The sequence below is a fragment of the Sus scrofa genome, chromosome 11, assembly GCF_000003025.6.
Source record: "Sus scrofa isolate TJ Tabasco breed Duroc chromosome 11, Sscrofa11.1, whole genome shotgun sequence".
Classification (NCBI taxonomy): Eukaryota; Metazoa; Chordata; class Mammalia; order Artiodactyla; family Suidae; genus Sus; species Sus scrofa.
In genome coordinates, this window is record NC_010453.5 from 7,498,993 (window position 1) to 7,512,699 (window position 13,707).

Sequence of the window (13,707 nt, forward strand, 5' to 3'; positions counted from 1 at the left end):
GGAGACAGGGTTCCCAGGCCAGAAATGCACTCGTCTGCACGGTAACAGGGATGTGATTGAAGAAGGTCTCAGACAATGGAGCCATGCGAGAGGGGACACTTGGACAGATGCTGAGAGGCTGTGGCAAGGATGGGACGCCCTCACCGCGGACGTCTGACCTCAGGGCTCATCACGCAGACGTCTGAGGCGGTCAGGGTGCTCCCAGTGACGTCCCGGAAGTGCTAGCTCCCCCGTGGGCTTGTCTGCATGGTCTCCTGCTCAAAGAGCAGGCCCTTGACCTTGGGTCCCTCAGCCGCAGAGTGACCACGCCCCTCTGGGCCGGCCGTGTAGCTCCGCGGACTGTGGGCAGGGAGCCGGGGCAAACGCTGTGTGGACGCCGCGGAGGGACACTGTTGAGAATAATCGTTATCCGTCTCTGACAGCCGTCTCGTGTCTGTGAAACGTCTTAGCTTGAAGTCGAGGTAAAATCGCAGACCCTCTGCAGGCCTTGACCTCAGAAACCAGCGTTGTTTTCAAGTGTAACTTGTGTGAGGTACAGAGCAGCCCTCAGGCCCTGAACACGGAGATCTGGTCTGAGGCCGGAGAGACTCAGCTCCTGAGCACTGATGGCTGTTGTGACAAGGAGACGGGGCACCTGTTTCCTTAGGAATCTGAGGCTGTCGGGTATAAGATGACACGAATCCGAAAGAATAAAAATATCATCAGCACACTCCTCCTTTAGAATGACTTAGGATTACAATGTTCCCAGCAAACTCATGATGCTTTGTTTTAACGGCGAAAACTGTGGTGGTAAGAGGGAGTCTCTGGAAGGAGGAACTTCAGCCTAGTAATGATCTGGGGTGAATTTCCCCAGAGGACCGCAGGCTTTGGACAGGTGGCTGTCTCCCTGGGGAGTGGCGGCCAGGGGCAGGCGGCCAGAGGGAGTAGGGCAATGGGTGGACGGCGGGCTGGCCCGGAGCCCCCCTGCACCCTCCCCGAGTGGCTGTCCCTCCACCAGCGAGGTCCCTGGTCACCAGGGTAAGCGAGACGCAGACGATGCCACGCTTCCTTTCTTCTCTTTCAAGCGCGTCTCCGATGCACCTGTGTTCCATTTTAGTCTCAACATCTGCTTTTGCCAGAAGGTGCTCACATCTCTGTGGGAATTTGACGACTCTGAGCTGAAGACAGACCCCATGTGAAGATGATTCACACCCTCTCCCTGGAGACTCTCGGCCTCAGACCTGCCCGGGAGTCATTCTTGCCGCAGCCAGTTTTTCCCAGGTTCAGAGTGAGGGCAGCCGACGGAGGGCCAGCTGGGATCTTAGTTCTGGCTGCTGTAGTGAAAGCCTCAGCCTGCGTGGCTTACAAACAACAGAAGCTTATTTCTCACCGTTTGGAGGCTGCCAGTGTGAGACTAGGGTGTCACCGTGTTGGGTGAGGGTCCTCGTCTGGGCTGCAGATTTCCGCTTGTGTCCTCATGCGGTGACCACAGCCAGGGATCCAGGGAGCTCTTGGAGCATCTTTTATAAGGGCACTCATCTCACTCAAGAGGGAGCCCCTCCCAAAGGCCTCACCTCCAAATACTCACATCTTTAAGGGGTTAGGATTTCAACATATGAATTTTGGGGGACACAAATATTTAAGCCACAGCAGTAGGAGACGAAACGTTTTGCTCAGATGTACTCAGTTTCAATATCCTTGCTTGGAAAACAAAACCCAAACCAGCAGACCCCCAAGTCTGGTCAGCCTGCATTGCAGCCCTTCTTGACTTAATCACTAGGGAAATCAGAGTTGCAAGATGCAAAGGAGACAAGCATTGCTGCTCTCATAGGCGTTAGGGCTTGCATCGTGACAGAAGCCACGCAGGGGAAGGCCTGGCTAGGGCTGGAGAAGCAGGCGTGTTTCACACGGTAGATGCCTGCGGCCCACGAGCTCGGCCTCTGTCTGGTCACCTTTCTCCCCTCTTCCTGGGTCTCTGTGGCCTCATCCTGGGTCTCTTCCTTGCTTCCTGGCTCAAGGCCTCCTTCTCTGCTTCATTCTTAGTCACAGCTCCAATTTTGGTCTTTTCCTTTTTCTTTTTAAAGCATTTTCTTTTTTAAAATTTCACACCTCCAATGTCTGTGGCCGTTTCTGTCCTTTTCATCATTTTTTTCCTGGTTGCCTGAAGGGTCCTGGATGAAAGGCCCTTAAAACAATAGAAAAAACAAAACCAAACCACCTCCTCAGGGCCTGGGCCCTCTCACAAGGGGTTCAGCAGCCCCTCTGGAAATGGAACCTCTGAGATTGTCTTCTCGCTGATGGGTCTCCTTGGTGGGGGTTGGGGCCACTGTCTCGCGGCCTCGGGCTGTTTTGCAGCAGGATGTTGATGCACAGAGCACAGACCAGGCGGGTGGCAAGGCGCCGCTGGGTGCTGGGTTGCCCGGCTGGGTCTCTTCAGCCTCGCACATAAACCTGAACCGGTTTCAATGTTGTCTCGGGTTTCGCTCCTTTGCTCCACCCTTGGGTCTGCTCTCCAGACCAGACCTGGGTCCTGTTCAGCTCGGCAGCTCAGGACGAAATGTTGGACCAGAACATTCTCAGGGCGGCAATCATGTCCCAAGAGATAATGTCCCCCCGTTTCCACTCATAGGCCCCCAGCAGATGCCTTTCCTGGACTCTTTACCCTTCGGAGGTGACGTTTGACTTCAAGCACGTCTAACTTTCTGTTCTAAATACTTCAGGTCAATCATGTGGCTTCCTTGTGGCCAGTCAGAGCCTCACTTTGGTGTATCAGCTTCTTATGTATTTTTCTCTATATTCCCTCTGCAGTGTGTGTGTGTGTGTGTGTGTGTGTGTGTGTGTGTACTGGGGCCACCTTGTGGCATCAAACTCCCCTGAAGAACATGTGTAGGGTTCTTCCAGCTTCACTTTATTGGGAGGGGCCTCCCCTCCCACAACATTCTGACCACCTGGTCCCGCTAACCATGGTCTGGTTACCATGGTTTCATGGTCTGTGCTAGATTCTTACTCCTGTCCCTGCAGGAGGATGATGCATTTCCACCCTGTTGCTCTCAGGCTTGACCATGAAACGTGGGAGCAAAAGTGACAGGTGCCACTTTGGGGGCATCACTAAGTGGCCCACGTGCTCCCTTTCCTCTTTGCTCTGACAACGAGGGGCTGCTCGCTCAACCTGGGTCAGGGGGTGAAGATGGCCAGAGCTGGGCCACAGCCAACCAGGGATGAACATGCAGCAGAGAGAAAACTCCTGTGTTTCCATCACTGAGAACAACCTAGAGAGAAGGACAGACGTGAGAAGGCATGAGGACGTCCCGGGAGCCCTCGAGGTTATAGTGCCCATCTCTCCTGAGGCTCCTGGATTTGCCCTGCCTCATCCCTTTCTGAAGCCCAATTCCTTGATTCTGTAAAGTAGTGTCTTTCTTTCTTAATAAATCTTTTGCTTTAAGTTTACTTGAGTCAGGTTCTACCACTTACAATAAGAATAGTAAAAATAATAACACTAATAATTTAATTAACATAAATGATGACTATGTGCCGAGTACTTCATATTTAGAGACTCATTTCCATAGTCACCCACTTCCAAGAGAAGAAACTGAAGGACAAAGAGAGAGCCCAGTAAGTTGCCCAAGCCATTCAGCCCTTAAGGAGCAGAGCTGAGATTTGAACTTGAAATCTGATCACAGGCCTGCACCCTTAAGCGTTAAGGATTAGGGCTTCTCTCCAAAAGGATCGAGGTGGTCCTCCTGTGAGCAGCCTCTTAGCCTCCCTTGCTTAGGGCAGACATCTCCACATCTATAACCTGTACTCAGCTTATAACTGCTCCCATCTTAGCCACACGAGACCATCTCAGACCCAAGAAGGTTTTGTGGTGATAGGATCTTGATCTACTTCCAAGCCTTATTGATGGAAAATCCAGATAGTCTCCCATGCTTCCCCTACCTTGTCAGCCAAAAGTTTTTGTAGCAATGAAAATATAAGGAGAAAAGGAATTTCACTAGATTGGAAGAAGTGAGATCCAGCCATCCTTTAAGGCATTGAGAATGCTGATAAAGATCCTGGTTAAAAACAAAAGCACTAATATTGCTCTCTCTCTCTATGTATATACACACAATATATATTGTATATATCATCTACAATAATTATACACACACACACACACACACACAGCGTCTACAGAGTTCTTTACTGAGAGCTTCTGTGGCAGCAAAGTTTGTGATAAAGAACTGTCTTCCTGCCAGCACAGAGAGAGGCTTTGAGGCATAAACAGTCACACGCTGGCTCAGAGGGGACCAGAGTATTGGGACCTGGGCACTTGGTGGTACTTGAGTGTAGTTTTTTTCCTCTTTCAATTTTTTTGTGATTTTTTAAAAACTTAGAGTTGATTTGCCATGTTGTGCCAATGTCTGCTGTACAGAAAAGCAACCCAGTCATACATGTATGTACATTCTTTTTCTCATGTTGTCTTCCATCATGGTCTATCCCAAGAGACCGGATATAGTTCTCTTCTGTACAATAAGACCTCACTGCTTATCCACTCTGCATGGAATGCTTTGCCTCTATCAACCCAGTTGGGTGTACTTTTAATCTCTCTTGTGATCAGCTAGATTAGATACCTCCACCAGTCACAGCAGATGCCCAAGTATTTTTGAATAAATTAAAATAAGAATTGCCTCCATATACTGAGCACTGTGCTGGGATTGGGCTAAGTGTTATACTTACCTTGTCTTCATCCTTCTGGGATAGTTAGTTTTGTCAGCTTAGCCAGGTTATAGTACTCAGTGATTTAATCAAAGTCTAAGCTAGGCTTTACTGTGAAGGTATTTTGCAGATATGGCTAATATTTACTATTGGTTGATTTTAAGTAAAGGAGAGGCCCTCCTCTGTAAGATATGGGCCTCATCCAATGGTTAAAAGGCCTTATGAGCAAAAGCTGGGGTTTCTTAGAGAAGAAGAAATCCTGCCTCAAGACGGCAGTTTCAACTCCTGCCTTAGTTTCCAGCCTGACCCCTGGCATCTGACTCGCCAGCCCCCATAGTCGTGTGAGCCACCTCTTTAGAATAAATCTCATAATATATACGAGATGTTCTGTTTGGGGGGAGAAGCCTGATACATCGTCTAACAACTCTACGATTAGCTCCACTTTTCAGCCGAGGAATCTGGGGCCCAGAGATGTTGAGTTTGGAGATTTCCTCCAAGTCGCAGCATTAGTGAGAGGTGGAGCTGTCTGTTTCCAGAACCTGTGGTTTAAATGCCTTGATCCATGGCCTCACCAGAGCAGCCAAAATAAACGAAGTCCAGCCCAGGGAGTTCCCATTGTGGCTCAGCAGAAATGAACCCAGCCAGGATCCGTGAGGACCGGGGTTCAATCCCTGGCTTTGCTCAGTGGGTTAAGGATCCAGCGTTGCTGTGAGCTGTGGTGTAGGTTGTAGACGTGGCTCAGATCCCTCATTGCTGTGGCTGTGGCTGTGGTTGTGGCCAGCAGCTGCATCTCTGATTCAAAGTCCAGCCAGGGAGTCTTGGAGAAATGAGAGCTGAAGTAGGTATGTCGGCATTGTGGTCCTTCCTGAAGGATTTGCAGTAGTTTGGGACTCTTGATTCTCAGAGAACCAATTTCTTCACAGCCTTGACGTCGCTAATATGCCAATTCTGGAGAATGGTTGGCACCCTCAAGTCTTCTGGCCATAGCCAACTTGTGTGCGTCCTGGCCAGCCTGGTCCCCGGCCACCCCAGCACAGCCGTTCCCCACTGAGGTGCAGCTGCTGCCTGGCCCGTCTCCCCGCTTTTCTGTCTTGAGGGCGGGCCCACGTGCTCATCTCCCTCACCAGGGCATCCCAGGCATGCGGCTGGGTGCGTGGCACGCACTCCTCCCCCGTAAGCTTGTGTTGAAGGAAGTCTTGAATGGCTGCGGTGAATGTTTCCACTTTGCAGAGCGATTTGAACTTGTCTCCACCCTCCATTTCTGGGAAGGTGCTGACAAGGGGCCAATAGCCCCATGACCTTGTGGAAGTAAGTCTCAGGTTTCGGTGGCTGGATGAGCTGCCAGTGACTGAACAGGCAACCTGCTGCTCTGATCAGCGAAGCCCTTGCCCAGGGCCTCCACTGGCCGGGAAGGCGAGGCCAGAGAGCTGTGCCCGGGAAACCTGCGCTCACCGCACGCCCCTTGGAGCCTGTCTTCAGAATCCATAAACTGGGGGCAGATTCTCAAGGGCCTGTGTCAAGTACATAACAAGGGCAAACCTTTAGAAAATGAGCCTTCCTTTAGCCTCGGGAAACATCCTCAAGACTGGCAGAAACTGGCCTCAGGATAGAGGGAGCTGGGCCAGGCCGAGGTGGGGAGCACTGGGTGTTTGTGCTGTGACTGGCAGGCTGTCACCAGAGTTGGCTGGGGAATTCTCACAGGGCCGAGTGATCTGGTGTCACGTCAAATCAGGATCACGGAAGAGAGCCCTGGCCTGGTAGCTTGATGTTCAAGGCAAGTCCTTAAACGCTCCAGCCTTCATTTCATTATTAGGATAATTGGTCGGGGGCCTCCCTGGATTTTAAGACAGGATTGCCTCAAACCTCCACTTGGATGGCTTGGAGGTCCAAAGTCCTTGCTGAGTTTGTGCAAAGCCCTGGGCCTCCACCCTCGGTTCTCTCTCCCTCTCACTCGGCAGTAACCTGAATCCCAAACTCAGCATCTTGTGTCACCTCCCTGTGCCCTGCACTCTTGCCAAGATCTGTCAACCACGAGGTGGTGAGCATGTGGGGCCCACACTAGCACCACCTCCACCTCCACCCACTGCTGGTGCTACACCCAAGACCTTGAAACTTCGGGCAAAGCCAGGCAACCCTGCCTCTGCTCTGAGACGGGGCCCCGGTTGGTACCAGGGCGCCTGTGTGCTCCCATCTTCCAGAGCATTGGCTAAACCATCAGCCCCCAAGATGGCAGCCTGGGAGACCAAGCTGGTATCCGTCGCCTGGCCATGTGCAGAACCACCTTTCCTGCTTCCCTCTGACCCCAGGGGTGCGTGTGGAACGTGGTCGCGGTTTATGGTTCTGTGGTCCCAACATGTGGGATGAACACTGGGGTGGACGCAGCTCAAGGTCAAGGGCCTCCACTGCAGAGGAACAGGCAAATGAACCAGGAGAACGATGCCAAGGCAGGTTCCAGAATGGACCAGCTGGGTGACCTAAGGCAAGGCTCCAACCTCTCGGAGCTTCAGTTTCCACTTCACGTGGCAGAAGATCCATGTTTTCCGTCCCTTCCACAGGTTGTGTGAGGCTGGCCTGAGCTCACACCTGTGAAAGAGCACACTTTATTTCACACTTCGTCTCACTATAAGGTGTTAGAAAAACACACAGCATACAGAGGGGACTTATTTTTCAATGTTCAGATTTAGGATTCTCCCCGCCCTGCCTGGCATCAAAGTGTGTGGGAGATGAGCTCAAATTTTGTCTTTTTTTTTTTTTTTTTTTTAATCGAGAGAAACTTGGAATAAAATCTCACAATCGCTCCCATAGGAGGAAGCTGAAAGCATCAAGATAGTTACTGCTCAGTCAGATGCTCATCTCAGAAAGTGTCTGAACAGTTTGACTGGGGTTGGGTGGACTTTTTAAAATGTCCACATGATGTGCACATGGTCTTGAGCTTCTGTGGCTTTTGTCAGTATGGCGTTTCCTTTCCCCGCCCTGGCTGTGCACATTGCAGGGCAGTGTCAGCGCCTGCAGCCGCACAGTGAACCCTCCCAACCTGCCCCACTCATCAGGCAGGATTATCAGGAGCAGGCGGTCTGGCTGGATTTTGAGTTGGGGCCCACCTGCACCTGCAGGGAATTACTGTTTTCTGACTCTCATGCCAGGTACCTCCCTGGGAGATTCTCAGGCAGGTGGGTCCCTGAACCCGGGCGTTTCCTCAGCCCTCTCTCTGCAGCGTGGTGTTCCTTTATTGCGGTGTATTCTGTTCTCTCTCCTTTTAGGAGAGGAGCTTGAGACTGGGGGGAGCCGGGTTAAGTTTGAGATGTGCTTCCCACATCCAAGCAGAGGAGGCTGTTAGATGCTCTGTTAGTGACCTGTCGCTGCCTGGCAAATGACCCCTAGACATACCGGTTTAAAACAAGGCGTAGTTTAGTATTTCAGTTTCTGGGCTCAGCGTCTGCATGTGGTTCAGCTGGTTCTGTGGCTCAGGTCTCCCCTTCACAGCTTTGGGCTGAGGGCCTCAGGTCCTCACTGGCTGTTGGCCAGAGGCCACACCCAGCCCCTCACCACGTGGACCTCTCTTCAGGGCAGTGCGGGGCAGGCAGCCGCCCGTACTGCCCGCAGAGGGAGCAGGGCGGCGCGGGGGGGGACCCAACACAGAAGCCGCGTCTTGTCGCTTTGGCCATACTTAATTTGTCAGCAGCAAGTCACTGGATGGAGCCCCTGCTCAAGGGGAGGGAGACCCCAGGACCATGAGCATCATCCCAGAGGCTGCCCCGGGATGAAGGATGTGAGCCTGGGGTTCCTGGCAGAGGCTGGGAGCTGCCGGCCGCTTAGAGACCAGCTGCCCGGAGTGAACGGTTAGACCAGAGAAGAGCTCAGAGGCCTGAGGAAAGGAATAAGCAAAGGAGCACCAGGAGGGCTAGCGAGGTCAGGGTGGGGGCGCTGTGAGGGTTCAGAGAGGCCCAGTGGGACACGACTGGAGGGGCCGATGGAGGACAGGACAAGGTGAGGGGCAGGGGAGCCAGCCACATCCCCAGGGCGCTCTCTGCCATCCGCCCTTAAAGAGGTTAGGAGCCCTCGCCAATCGCCAGCCAATCGTGGGAACTCAGCAAGCCCTGGTCCCCACCCCCAGCAGTTTCAGTGATGGACAGTGAGCTGGTCCTCAGCAGTCTCCTCTTTGCTTAAGGCTGGCAGGGAGTCCCGGGCAATGGGCAGGGGGCAGGCATACAAACCAGGAAGCCTCTGCACAAGACGGGGAGAGGGTCGCTGCTCCCCCGTCAGTGCGCCTGGCCCTCAAGGCAAGATGGCAGGAAGGGTTGAGTCAGCACCAGGGAGCTGCAGCTGCAGGAAGAGAGCAGTCCCCTCAGAGCGGAATTCCTGGCCAGGCAGGCAAATGAGAAAAGGGGCGATTAAGCACTAGGAACAAAGGACAATCACGACAGACGGGCAGGGAGGTGGCTGCAGGGTGTGGACGACTGTTTCCTGCCTTCCCGGCATTCCCCAGACAAGATGCCCGGTGTCCGTCCATTCATTCAGCCACTCCACAGGAAGGAAGGATTTATGGAACACTTTCTATGCCTGTGGGCATCTCCATGGGAGCCTGGGCTTCGTAGACGGAAGTTGTTACACGCAAAGGGGTTAGTCAACACGGTCCTACTGAGCAGCACAGAGAAGTATATTCAGGGCCTTTTGATGACCCATAAAAAGGAAAAAAATATTTTTTAAAAGTTGTCTGTATGTGTGTTACTCAATCACTTTGCTGTACAGCAGAAATTAACACAACAGTGTAAATCAATTCTACTTCCGTTCAAAAAAAGGAATTCAGGAGTTCTTGTTGTGGTGCAGCAGAAACGAATCCGACTAGTACCGGTGAGGACGCGGTTCAATCCCTGGCCTCACTTAGTAAGTCAGGGATCCGGCATTGCCGTGAGCTGTGGTGTAGGTTGCAGACGCTGCTGTGGCTGTGGCATAAGCCAGCAGCTGCAGCTCCAATTTGACCCCTAGCCTGGGAACTTCCATATGCTGTGGGTGTGGCCCTAAAAAGCAAAAAAAAGAAAAAAGAAATAAAATAATTCAACATAATGAATTAAAACACAAAACAAAAACAAAAATGAGCAAGCAGAATGTGACAATGGTCTTGCCTTGGGGAGCTTAGAGTCTAGAGGAGGAGGCAGACAGAATGCCACACAGCTTCATAAACGTTAGGGCAGTGCTGACCGACAAAACCTCTTTCTCGACCCAACATTTGCCAGCCCCTTGGAGCCTTCTTAACGGTGCCTCAACACTGGTCCTTGTGCTGTCCTTGCATCACCCCGTTGTAGCAAGAATCTCGCTGAACTTGTATAGGGAGACTCCCTACCCTTGATATCTCATCACCCAAGATGTCTAATTGAATTCCTCACCCCCACCCCTGAGACCTGATGACACTGGCCTGCCTTCAGCTAGAATCCTATTAAATCAGTTTAGCCAAAAGCCCTGCCCTCGATGTCCCCTCTGAGTAATTTCCAGCCACCGACCCTCCTACTCTGCTCATTGGCCATAACCCCCCCTTGTCTTTGTGTTGGGCGTTGAGCCTGATCTCCTCATCTCAGCGCCTATTGCAATGATCCAGAGTACATCCTCCTTACCATGGTAACAAGGGTCAGAATAAGCTTTTCTTTCACCTGCCTCCTGTGAAGGGGGGATACTCTGTGCTGTGGGAGCAAATGAATAGGGGGTCTGACCTTGTCAGGGAGGTCAAGAAAGGCTTGACCGAGGAACAGTGCTTAAGCTGGGATCTAACATCCCCAGGTGAAAGGATGGGAAGAAGGATGTTGAAAATTGTCCAAAACTTGGAACTAAAGCAAGAGGATGAGTGCATGCCCTTTCAGGGTTAAATTGGAACAGTGTCGCAAAGGCCCCTGCTAGAATCATCAAGGGGAACATACCTAGTCTGACCTACTCTTAACTCGTGATTTGGGCCCAAGCTTTGTGAAGTTAGGAGTTAATTTGTAGACAGTCACTCAGCGGCAAATGACTTTTTTTTCCCCCCATCTAGCAGAGATGCAAACATTTCTGTCCAGGTGAAAAGATGACCTCAAAGCTTACTGTTACGTCACCCTGTAGGATAGTAACTGGCTTTGTGCCTAACTTGGCAAACTTATTTCAATATTCCCATCCTTGGACAGCAGAGAAACTTCCATTCCACACATGCTCTCTGGACCTGTTTTCGACAGTGAGGCACTTGCTCTCCATCCACCAGGTTCAAAGCCTCGCTGCCCTTGGTGGCCTTTCTCCCTCTCCTTCCCTGGCCAGTCAGTTACTAAGTTCCTCCAGCCCTTTCTTCAGCCTCGACTCTGAGAACTGCCCCTTCCTTTCTGTCCCCATGGTCACCACCCTTTCCAGGTGCCTGAATCCATGAGGGTTTATCATGATTCTTCCAGTTTTCAGGCTCTTGCCTCTCTAATCCATTCCCATATGTTTTTGCCAGATTCGTCTTGCTTATAAAAATGCTGCTTTCACTTGTCACCACCCTGTTTAAAGTCCTCCAGTGCATCCACAGGTACAACTCAGCTTCATCTCTGGCCTTTCAGAAGCTTTGCACAGGAAGGGCTGAGTAAGGTGCTGGTTGGGTATGTTTTCTGCTTCTGGGAATCTTCAGGGGGCCTCTTCTCACCCTTAGCGCTCCCCATCCAGTGGGATCTAAGCACAGCTTGCCAAGCGATGAGACTCGCTACTAAACTGTCAGCCCGTGAGTGGGCACTGGATTCATGGCAGCCAGCACTGGCCTGGCATCAATATCTGCCTAACAGGAACAGCTGTGCTGGATGGAGGCCCCAGACCAGTGTGCTCCTCTCCTGGGAGAGGGCAGGGCGGTGGAGGAGAGCCAGCAAGGGGCGCAGGATGAGTCACCACTCTGGAGTACGGGCATGGCAGCCATAGGGACAGCAAGGTGACAGTGCTGCCAGGGCCACACTGTGACCTGCATGACCTTGTGACGCATTAGCCATGCAAGTCTTTTATTTTCTGTAGTCGGATGCTTTGACATCAGGGCTTGCTGACCCCACAGGGGCTGACCTTTCTCAGAGTTAGTCTAGACCTAGAGCTAGTGAATAACCCATCCGGGGACACGCTTCCCAAAGGCAAACCAACCAGTCCCGAGCCCACAGCCCACCACCTCCTAGTGGCTGTCACACTCTGGGCCACTAGCGCCCTGCCCTAATCACCTAGGGCCAGGAACCAGACCACTAGGGACAGCCCTATGCCCAGGGCTGCTGAAATTAGTCAAAGCAGCCAACCCCAAACCCTGTCCCCTTCCTCACCCTTTCCCTCTGCATACACCGTAATAAAGGCTCCTGGCCCAGCTCTCCCCGTCCTCTGCCTCCTGACTGGCCCTGGTGCCTCCCCGTGAGGCCCTGTGTGCTGTGGCGCCCCCTCCTCTTGGGAGCGCTGAGGGACACTCATCTGATCTGCACCTCAGATTTTCTGTTAACACACTAGCCTGTCAACTACCCTCCTATCTGTGTGGAGCTTGGCAGTGTGGGTGTCCCTGTTTTTCTCAGAGGCAGGGCTGTGCGTGTCCCCCTATCCCTACATCTCAGACCCCTTTGCTTAAGGTAAACTAAGTGGCTCTGTCCCATGAAATCCAAAAAAGCCAACAACAGAGATTCCAGATCTGACCTGTACCTACTTCTCGCACCTGTTCTCCCTTGATGCTTCTCAGACCCTTCAGCTGCACCCACATGGGGTACCTTTTTATTCTCGAATGTTCCTGTTTTCCACACCTGGTCCATCCGAGGTCTCCTTCAGGAACGCCCTCCTCCTCCCCTCTGATGGCTAAGTCTACCCTCCTTCGAGGCCCAGCTCAGCGAGCCTCAGCTCTCCATCACGGTGGCCCTGTCCTCCCCTGGACACAGGGGACCCCTGCGGCCGGGCCCTTGGTAAACGGCCCGGGCCCCTCCCATGATCGGCACTGACCGCTCCAGGTTCCGGAGTCATCTCCCCCAGGGTCTTACCTTCTCTTGGTTCAGGGCCCGAAGGCTTGGTTTTGTGCGATGACAGGATGCATTTGATATCAACTGCATCCTCCACATCTTCCTACTCATGGAGTTGGGGTAGGAAATCCCCAGATGTGACGCAGTTGTCACCGTGTTGAGCCAGGGTCTGGCCAGGAGGGGAAGCCAGGCATCCATCGGCTCACCGCTTCCTCCTGGTCTAACCCGCCTGGGGGCGGGGCTGCCTGTCCCCAGCGTCCCTGGACAGAGAGCCTGCCTTCTCTTGACACTTCCTTGCACCCTGGAAGACCTCACCTTCTTGAGTGCCCCATGGGGCCTGAGAAGGAAGGTGAAATGTCATGAAATGAGAGAGGAACTAGAGGGGGCCCTGGGCCACCTACAGGGACCTGGGGACTCTCTCCTGCGTGGAGGCTGGGGCTTGGGTGGGAGGCTTGGAAATCCAAAAGGTCCTTCCCAATTTGGCCTTGGGCTGACTTGTTTGTAATAAAAACACTTGGTTTGACTTCCACGGAATCCAATCTGTGATGTAAATGCCGCAGAGTTGCAGTCCACATTCCTTCGCGTCCCCAGAGAAGCTCTGGGCAGAAGGCGTGAGAGGTGGAAACAAATAGTTCCTGGGACTGACTCCAGTCCGAGGCATTGCACTTAGGGTTTGAGCCGTGCAAATAAGTGGGATACAAAAATTCAAGCTTTAAGTGTACCTTTTAAATGACAAGCGACAAGCGAATTAAGCGTGTCCTGGGAGACGGGCTGTGTCTCTTTAAATGCTCTTTGGGTTGCCTGGGCATGTTGTCATCAGCAGATGGCCCTACCTCCCCCCCCCCCCGCTCCCACCCCCCCTCAGCAGACCCCCCTAATAGCTAATAGCCTGCAGTGACCAAAGCCGTTAAAAGGATTACCACCCGGTCCAGCACAGACACAGTGCTCACGAGGACTGCCTTTCCCCTTTGGTTGTTGTTCTCATGGATGAATAAGGGCCCGATGTTGAAAAATCAAAATAGGGAGAGCGGAGGGTTCTGGTCATTCTTTTCAGTGACACCCCCTAACCAGCCTTAGG

The 13,707-nt window shown here is 52.5% G+C and overlaps 1 long non-coding RNA gene across 1 annotated transcript in view; it reads right to left on the bottom strand.

Moving 5' to 3' along the window:
* Positions 1-13,466, bottom strand: part of LOC106505256 — a 32,572-nt gene extending 19,106 nt beyond the window's left edge. The window contains exon 1 of the long non-coding RNA XR_001299473.2: positions 12,651-13,466. This is a non-coding gene — a long non-coding RNA (uncharacterized LOC106505256). The remainder of the gene's footprint in view (positions 1-12,650) is intronic.